At 42.7% G+C, this 8162-nt stretch overlaps 1 long non-coding RNA gene across 1 annotated transcript; it reads left to right on the top strand.

Annotated features, from left to right (window-relative positions):
- Positions 1-2216: 2216 nt before the first annotated feature.
- On the top strand, positions 2217-7827 carry LOC142777339 (uncharacterized). Its single transcript, XR_012888041.1, has 4 exons — positions 2217-2342; positions 7140-7283; positions 7341-7473; positions 7594-7827. It is a non-coding gene; the product is annotated as an uncharacterized LOC142777339 (long non-coding RNA).
- Positions 7828-8162: the final 335 nt, after the last annotated feature.

The following is an 8162-nucleotide window of genomic DNA, read 5'->3' as shown; positions in this document are numbered from 1 at the left end:
CTGTGTAGCGAAGCAAGACCGAAGTCGTCGATTCGCAGCGATCTCCGCTGTCTTGGTATAGTTACTCCGGAACCGAACGCTGTCATCCATTTGGAGCTTAAGACACTAAATTTATGGACAGGATTACCCACTAGAAGATCGGAGAAAACGAAAGAATGACCTGAAGCGTGGGCTAAAACAATGGGACTGGTGCCTAGCGGCCAACGTTTAGCTTCCAACAAAATTGATGCCTTTCTGTCTTCCAGCGTACATTGTTCTCCCATTCTGGTTCGTTAGACCTGGCGTCACTGGCCGGCAGTTCTTTCGGTTGGCAGTGACATCGGAAGGCACCAAAATGTCGGCTAAAATGTCCGTAGTCAGCGACACCAGTCGACACCGGGCAGGAAATTTCATAGAAGAACAGGGGGTGACATCAAATTCACAATGACCCGATGCACCTGCACAGCCCTGGAAAATTTTAAAAGCCTGTAGCTCGGGGAGTAATGTTAGGTGCGACTTTACAGCCACAATATACGAAAAGACAGTGGTAAATTCGAGAAAGCTTACTGGAAGGTGCGTTAACATATTAGTGTACTAAGTGTACAGTAACCAACTAACGGCCAGCGAAAGCGACTGCCAAATACTAACTATAGCCGTCTCCTCATCCGGCCTCTACTATGTGGCTCCAACGAGAATCATAGCGGTATGCTGCCACGGCACCCTAATTCAGTTAAACCTAGCCAGGTACAAAGGAAATAAAACATGTGCGTCGTTGCTAGATAGTCTTGATCTCTAAGCTAGGTTTCATTAGAAATTACAGCCATGTGCGCAGTACCTGCTACAGTTAGAACATTCTCGCAGGTCTCGCTTTATCTTAAAGAAAAACGAAAGACTAGTTTCTTTAGAATTTCAACGCTTGTGTGGTCGCTGCGTATTCGAGTTGGCTTCGAGTTTCAAGTGTAATGTTTTTCTTGTTATCGGTTTTGTTCGCCGATGGTACTTCTCAACATACTTAGAATGAAAACCAGCAGATAATGAAGCCAAAGTAAGTATATGGGACAAAGCTGCTTGTTGAGCGAGTTGTATACCATGTCAGTCAAAATGCTGTTTTGTGCAAACAGTAGGCAAGACACAAGCAAGAAGACGTAGGTGGGCTTGTCTACGTCCTTGTCTCTTGAATAGCGTTTCGACATAACAACGATATACAGGGTGTGAATTATTCGGCAAGGCGCAATTACAGCAATACACTTGAAACAACAATGTCAGAGTCCCTTAAACCTTCCTTGGCTTCATTATTGCTGTTTTTTTAAAGTAAGGTTGGGTCAAACAAAGATACGATCGAGCTCTGAAAATTCCTTTCATTTATTATTTCACAGTTAGGCTCTCGTAGAGGCAGATTTTGTGCCTTGAGGTAGAATGCGAGGACCTATAGGTTAACGATATCAGTCCGTTAGAGGATAACCTGCTACGAAACGCCAGATGACAGAGAGTAGTTTCGATTCACCCTTGTAACCACGTGCGGCAGACATTAGCACTCCCAGGGCTCGCGGGCACATAAATGCTCGATAAAATGGGCTATAGGACCACCGAAAAGGTATTGGGTGCGTTATCCGATGGTTACAGATTCAATCTCTCCTGATAGCAAGCAATTTGTTTCAACTTCCGCCCAGTTGGCTTTCCACTTTGTTGTCTTCACATCTAGATGAGAACTCCTGCAGTGCTCTTAACACAGCAAAATAAACGTCCCCTATACGTTATTTGCCTGCATTACCAGTTGGTTTTTATGAAAGTTGTGTCAATGTCAAACAAGTACAACGAACCCTCTAAATCCTATTCCATTACTGCCGCTTCTTTTTCTTCATTGTTCGTCTTCCTCACTTTGATCTCTTTTTTTTCTAAATGAGCTTATCATGAAGTCCAAAGTACCAATGCTTGCTTTCTCGTTTCAAGCTGACCGGAACTAGGAAGGCACGTTGAAGTTTTTTGCACAGAAACGCGACGCGAGGCCACAGACGATGCGGCACAGGCAGATAAAATAAGCAGACGACCAGCGAAACGCACAAAGAACGTAGTACGCTTTGCCAGCACTGCCAGAAAAAACGTTAAAAGCTGCGAGAAAAGAAACTAGCAGATAGATGAGAAATAAAGGACGCTTCTCGCACTAAAGGGTGGGAGGCAACAAAATGAAACAAATAGAGCAATCGGCTGCGAGTACGTGCGAGAGATAAACAGCGACAGGTGACGGTGAGTACGACAAAACAGAACAGGAAACGATGCCTCGATGGGCGTGAGTCCTCAAAAGAAACCTACTGGGAAGCCCATCACAAGCGTCGCTAGAGAGGAAATTGTGGCAACATTGAAAGGTGAGCCTATTTGTGTTCAAATAAAGCGATGCAAACTGACTTAGGATTAGCGTACATTGAACCAGATGAAGTGTTTGGGAAGATCACACCACGACCATAAATTATCAGCCTTTTGTTTTTTTAATCAAATTAAACTTTCAGCAATGACACGGAGCGATCGAGTACGACCATGAGCCGCATGAACTTCTCGTCGAATAATGAATGAGGAGTCCATATCAATTCGACGGCGGAAATAAGTGGCATCCTCAAAGGTTTTTAAATCGCGAGCACTAAAAAAGCAACTTTAAAACCAAGTATGTCGTAAACGGCTTCCATGCTTGAAACACGAATATTGGAGGCTATGCTTTCAATCGCGGTAACCCAAAGTACGCAATGCACGTTGCTTGCGGCACTCATGCGGCTAATCTTCGCTCAAGCCAGGCCAAGCTACGTGAAACGTTATAGCCACTCTCTTCCGCGGTTGCTCGGCTGTCCCTTAGCGCTCTTCGCGGGGAATAAGGGGCTGATCCTGGCATTGGTGACGTAAAGGCCGGGTACATGTGACGGAACGCAAGCATGCTCTATGCGGATATTAAGTTTATCCGGCACCAAATATTCTGTTATACGTTCCTAAATACAAATACAAGGAGAGATAAATATTTCCTTCTGCATTGCGCTTACAAGAAAGGTTTACGTGAAGAACGATTTGAAGAGGTCATAAAGCAAGTAAGCTTCCACAACCTTCCATTAAATTACAGTTAAAAATGAGTTTTTCCTGTTTAATTTGCATGGCTGCCTTAGACATAACATAACCTAGACCGCAACGCAAGACTTGCGCCGCCTGAGAAACTAATGGCCGCTTCAAGATATGAAACACCTTTTGAGACTGGAAATGGTATTTCGAATTGAGCCCGATTTCTCCTGCATGGCGAAACCAAACTACTGGAGAATAACAGGGCCGCATTTCTTCCTTTTCGCGGAATGATGGGCCTATTGGTTGACCTTTTTTAATTGCGTTTCACTGTGAACTAGTATTTTATTGTCAGCGGTTAACTCTTCAAATTGGCGCAACTAATCACTAGACAACTGCCTGGAGTCATTTTCACAGTAATATCTCTACTCAAATAAACCGAGCCAACGGTAGGTCATAATTTATTTACGTCATGTTTGCCACCTTCACGACATTTGAACATCATTTATCTAAATAATAATATACGCTTGCTCTCCATTGCGAAGGTTTATAAATAAAGCAGCCATCCGCTGCTGCAGGTTTATTCCTAGGTCAAAAGCTTTATTCCGGCGTGGTGTCGAGATGGCAGTAAGGGTGCGCTGTACGCCGAAGCACTGTGCACTGATATTTTGGTACTCTTTTTTTTTTTCAAACAGCGATTTAACAAGCATAGAGTGTAAAATTGTTCCACGCAACTCAGCGTGCCTTGGAGTGTCGGTGCCTCGTGAATAAATCAATCTAGATCGAAGTTCAGTTCAGTGACCCTTCGTCCTGGAGTTCAAGTGGGTGATGCCCCACGATCCGAGCAACAAGTTGTCGACCTAATCGTGTTCCGTCCTTGCTCTCAAATTAAAAATTATCTCGCACATCATGATAACATGAAAAAATGTTGGGCTACACTACAGCTAGCTGACGTCGTGCCCAAAAAATTGGCCCCGTGTCTGCATGTTACACTGAAAATGTCGCCGAAAGACGATAGCCTTGCGTCTGGAAAGAGTGAAGAAAACGTTTATTAGATGTCCTGCGCAAGAGAATAGGTGACCAGTAATATGGGCAATCGCAGTGAACTGTGGGATACGACGGCTTCAGGTTCGATGCACTACGCGGGTTAGCAGTGGCACGCACGCATTTTTATACCACTTCGTTAAAAAAGCACCCCTCCGTGCAATGTCAGTGCTTTAGAAGTTAGTTTTTTTTGTTTTTGCTAACCATAACTGGGACGATGACAAGCTACGAAAGTCATGAACGGTAAGGAAACTTTTTATCACACTAAAATGATCTGCAATGCTTTTATGCTGCTTGGTGGTATTGTCAGTTTGGCTAGCAGATCAGTCGATACAGAAAGCAGTTTTCATTGTATGATACGTTACTGCAGATATAAAATCACCATTTTAAAGATCTCAGGGGATGGGGATGACTGCAGCTTGTGCACAAAGTTCATTTCGGGATCACTGCTTCGGCCGATTTGGTCAGTTGATCGGCATAAAACGCAGCTCTTATTTTTATTCAATTTTATTTATTTATAAAATACTGTGGACAAAAAGCCCTATCGGGGTAAGAAAAATACATAGCAACAACAGAAAACAAGGTTCCAAAGTGGTTTTTACAAAATAATTTTGGTTGTAAAACGCAAAATAAAACAACTTCGTCATGATACAGTTATAAGGAAGTAACAGAAACAACAGTGTGAAGATTGGTGTTAGGGAATGAGGATAGTGGTGCCGAGTTGGTGTGCCTAACAAGGGAAAAACGTACGTTGCAGTGTTGAAGGATAGCCTGTGATTTACTACGTCGGAAAGAAACTCTAGACGACAATTATTTCTCCATGTTTGTAATAATTCAATGCTACTTGCAGTTACTACTGCAGTGGGAAAGCCGGTCGACCTAAATTTACTATAAACAAACCACACTACTTTCCACTGAATAATTTCTGGGTTCTGAATGTTAATTTTTGTGCGCGTTGAGATATCTTTTTTTTTCCTAGCCTTCAGTGCACTATGAGGTGCACTTCTTAGTCGAAGCCAGAAGATTACGTGAACGCTGATCTTGATCAAGCTGCGTGGCACGGCAGCACATAAACAACAGTCAGACATAAACAGTGCTGAATAATCGAAACCCTGCGCTTGTTTAACGCACTTCTTCCTTCGGGTGCTGTCTTGGCGCACAGTTTGACCACAATAAACACAAATGGACTCGTCGAGCGCTTCCTGTAAACTTACTAATGAGGGAAGCTTTCACGTTTTTGTCATATATATGGGTGCAATGGCCGGCGCTCATGTATGGCAGGTGGATTTCTCCCGTGTATTCCCATAATATATTTGCTAGGCACGCCTGCGCGAAAAATTATTTGTCAACGCCGTAATATTCGCAGCAAATTCATGCGTAAGCTTTTTTGGTGTGGAAAACACACGTACCTGCGATAAAATGGTTTTCGCACACTCTGGCTTCAACATTCCGCACTCAAAAGCTACCTGTCGCTGTGAATCTCTTCACAGCTGCGGCCCACCTAATCTTTCTTCATTCCATAGGAATTGATACCTGCGCTTGCCTTTCGTGCTCGAGTTGCTATCTGAAGGGGCTGGTCACCAGGCAGGCATTGTTGGAGATGAGTCTAATATGACAAACCAAGGTTCTGAAACGCTGATGGAGCCTCAATTGTCACCTTTAGAAGCCGACTGAAAGACAATACATGTGGAGATTCCTTCAGCTTAACTACACCCTGCCCTTCAATCACCGCCTAAGTCTGCTGTTTGGTTGGCTAAAGATTGTGAGACGCCCGAGTTGAGCTAGTGTACGCAAAACTTCTCAAGTATTCCAAAGGCTACCAGGCAATATTCAGACGAGGCTAACTTTATCCCGTATGACAAAGCTCCTTAAAAAAAAATGAAAAACCTTGCAAGGAGGTGTCAAAGGCTCCAAAAGAAACAGGAGAAGTTGAAAGAAGAGATTACCACTCATAGACAAAGGGAAAAGAAGGCAGAAGCTTTGATTAAAAAAACAAATGTCGCAGTCCTCCAGGTGAGAATTAATTTTTACTTGAATATTCTTTTCAATGCATTCCATTGCATGCATATGTCATACTTGCAAGAAAAGCTCGAAGAGAAAAATCAAAAAGCCCTCTTCCTTGAAGAGCAACTCGCTTTCCTGAGTAAAAAAAAAAAAGGCCGGTGGCGTTAAGAGACCATAAGAAAATGTGTTCTGTGGCACGCCAAGTCGCCAGCTGGTTACCGCCTTCTTAGAGAGATTGCAGTGCTGTCGCTGCCAAGTCACTCTACCCTCAAGCGATACATAGGCGCATGCACTGGAGAAGTGGTGTCGTCATCAATAAAGCAGCACCTTCATTCAGAAGCCAAACTTCGTTCAAAGGAGGTAAATGTTGTTGGAGCTTTTTTTCTAATCAGAAAAACAAAATATTGAATCCCTCTCTATACAATTCTTTCAGGTGCGCTGTACGTCCTTATTAATGGATGAGATGTCCTTGAAGCAAACTGCAGTATACCAAAAACAATTCGATGCCGTGCATGGATCGGTTGACCTTGGGGGTGCGGAAGTAGATTATGGCTTGGAGGAGGAACTGGCTACTCACCTGCTCTGTTTTGTCTATGTATAACTGTCCTCCCACTACATGTATGATATATTCAACAAACCTCTGTGCATGTCACATGGACCTGTGCAAACAGTTTTTTTGATCTCTTGAGGGAATAATGTCTTCCTTCACCAAACCCTGTGTGCTTTTACAATCGCAGGCTCCCCGTAGGATATCACTTCACAAAAGGTTTGACAGGAGAGCAGCTTGAGCTTCTTTCTGTGAAAGTAATGAGATCAATAAAGGAAGCTGGCTCTCAGGTGCTCAGGTTAGTTGCTGATGACCACAGCACCAACTGCAAGTTTTTTGTGAACTTGTCTGGCGGGAAAATACGCCCTGTTTTCGCGTGAGTAATTGCTAAACCAAAATTTTACTGAAGGTTGCAAAGCCTTTTATGCTGTGTAAATATTCTTTCATGAGCATAAACTATACTGAATGAAAATAAATTGTAACGTTTTCATAAACTGTACTAACAGCATTCAATTATTTTTTATTGTTTCAGTCACCCTTGAGATCCAGACAGGTCCCTATTCCTCACGTTTGATTATTGCCACGTAATCAAGAACATCAAAAATCAGTTCCTGGAGACAAGAATTTTCTGAAATAATGAAGGGCTGATCGTGCAAGATTATTTGAGGTGATTGAGGTAATGCAGATTTTCATTGACTGAGAAATATATTGTATAACTTGCATTCTGTCACAGGAAGCTACATGACATGCAAGCAAAAATAGGTGGTGCATTCAAGCTTGTAAGAAGCCTGACAAAAAAGCACCTGTGGCGCAGTAATTTTGAAAACATGTCCGTTGCCAAGGCTGTAGCCATCTTTTCTCCTGAGGTAAAGCGCATAGAATCTCTTATTTTTGTGAATTATTTATACAAATAAGATATTACTTACCTCTACAATTAGACTATGGTAAATGTAGTCAAAATAAACAAGAACACAATTTTATTCCAGGTCACATCAGTCCGGAGGTTTCTGCTTAAACACAGACAGCAGCTTCGTGCAAGAGGATTTGATGATTGTCTCCCAACCATTGAATTTATGGAGCTTGTGTACAAATGGTTTGCCATCCACAACAACGGAAGTACAATATTATTCTGGATGAGTAGAGACTCATTGAGGATGCCATTCTAAGGCCCAACTGATGAAAGGTATGCCATCTGATGAATTGCTCATAAATAATAAATGTGCAATACATTTATTATTAAATATTGTTTATCAAATACTCAAAGGGCTGGTGCCACCGAATTTGTGGCTTGTGGGTTCTTTGCTGCAAGCGTCCTTTAGAGATGCAGGAAACATGATACGCGCACCAAGATTCATGTATTCTCGCTAAATATTTTATTATCACCTCATTTATGTCGGCAACTTCAGTTTCTGGGCACTGATTTGGACAGTGACGTTGTTGTATAGAAGGCTTGGTCACAAGACCACACAAGCCTGCGACGCACATAGGGCTGAGTATCGTCTGCTTGCACCAACATGCCTGACAAACACCAGCAAAACAAATGCGTCAACAAGTG

This window comes from Rhipicephalus microplus, chromosome X (genome assembly GCF_043290135.1).
Source record: "Rhipicephalus microplus isolate Deutch F79 chromosome X, USDA_Rmic, whole genome shotgun sequence".
Lineage (NCBI taxonomy): Eukaryota > Metazoa > Arthropoda > Arachnida > Ixodida > Ixodidae > Rhipicephalus > Rhipicephalus microplus.
The sequence above is the reverse complement of the archived record's forward strand: the minus strand, read 5'-3'. Positions and strand labels throughout refer to the sequence as shown.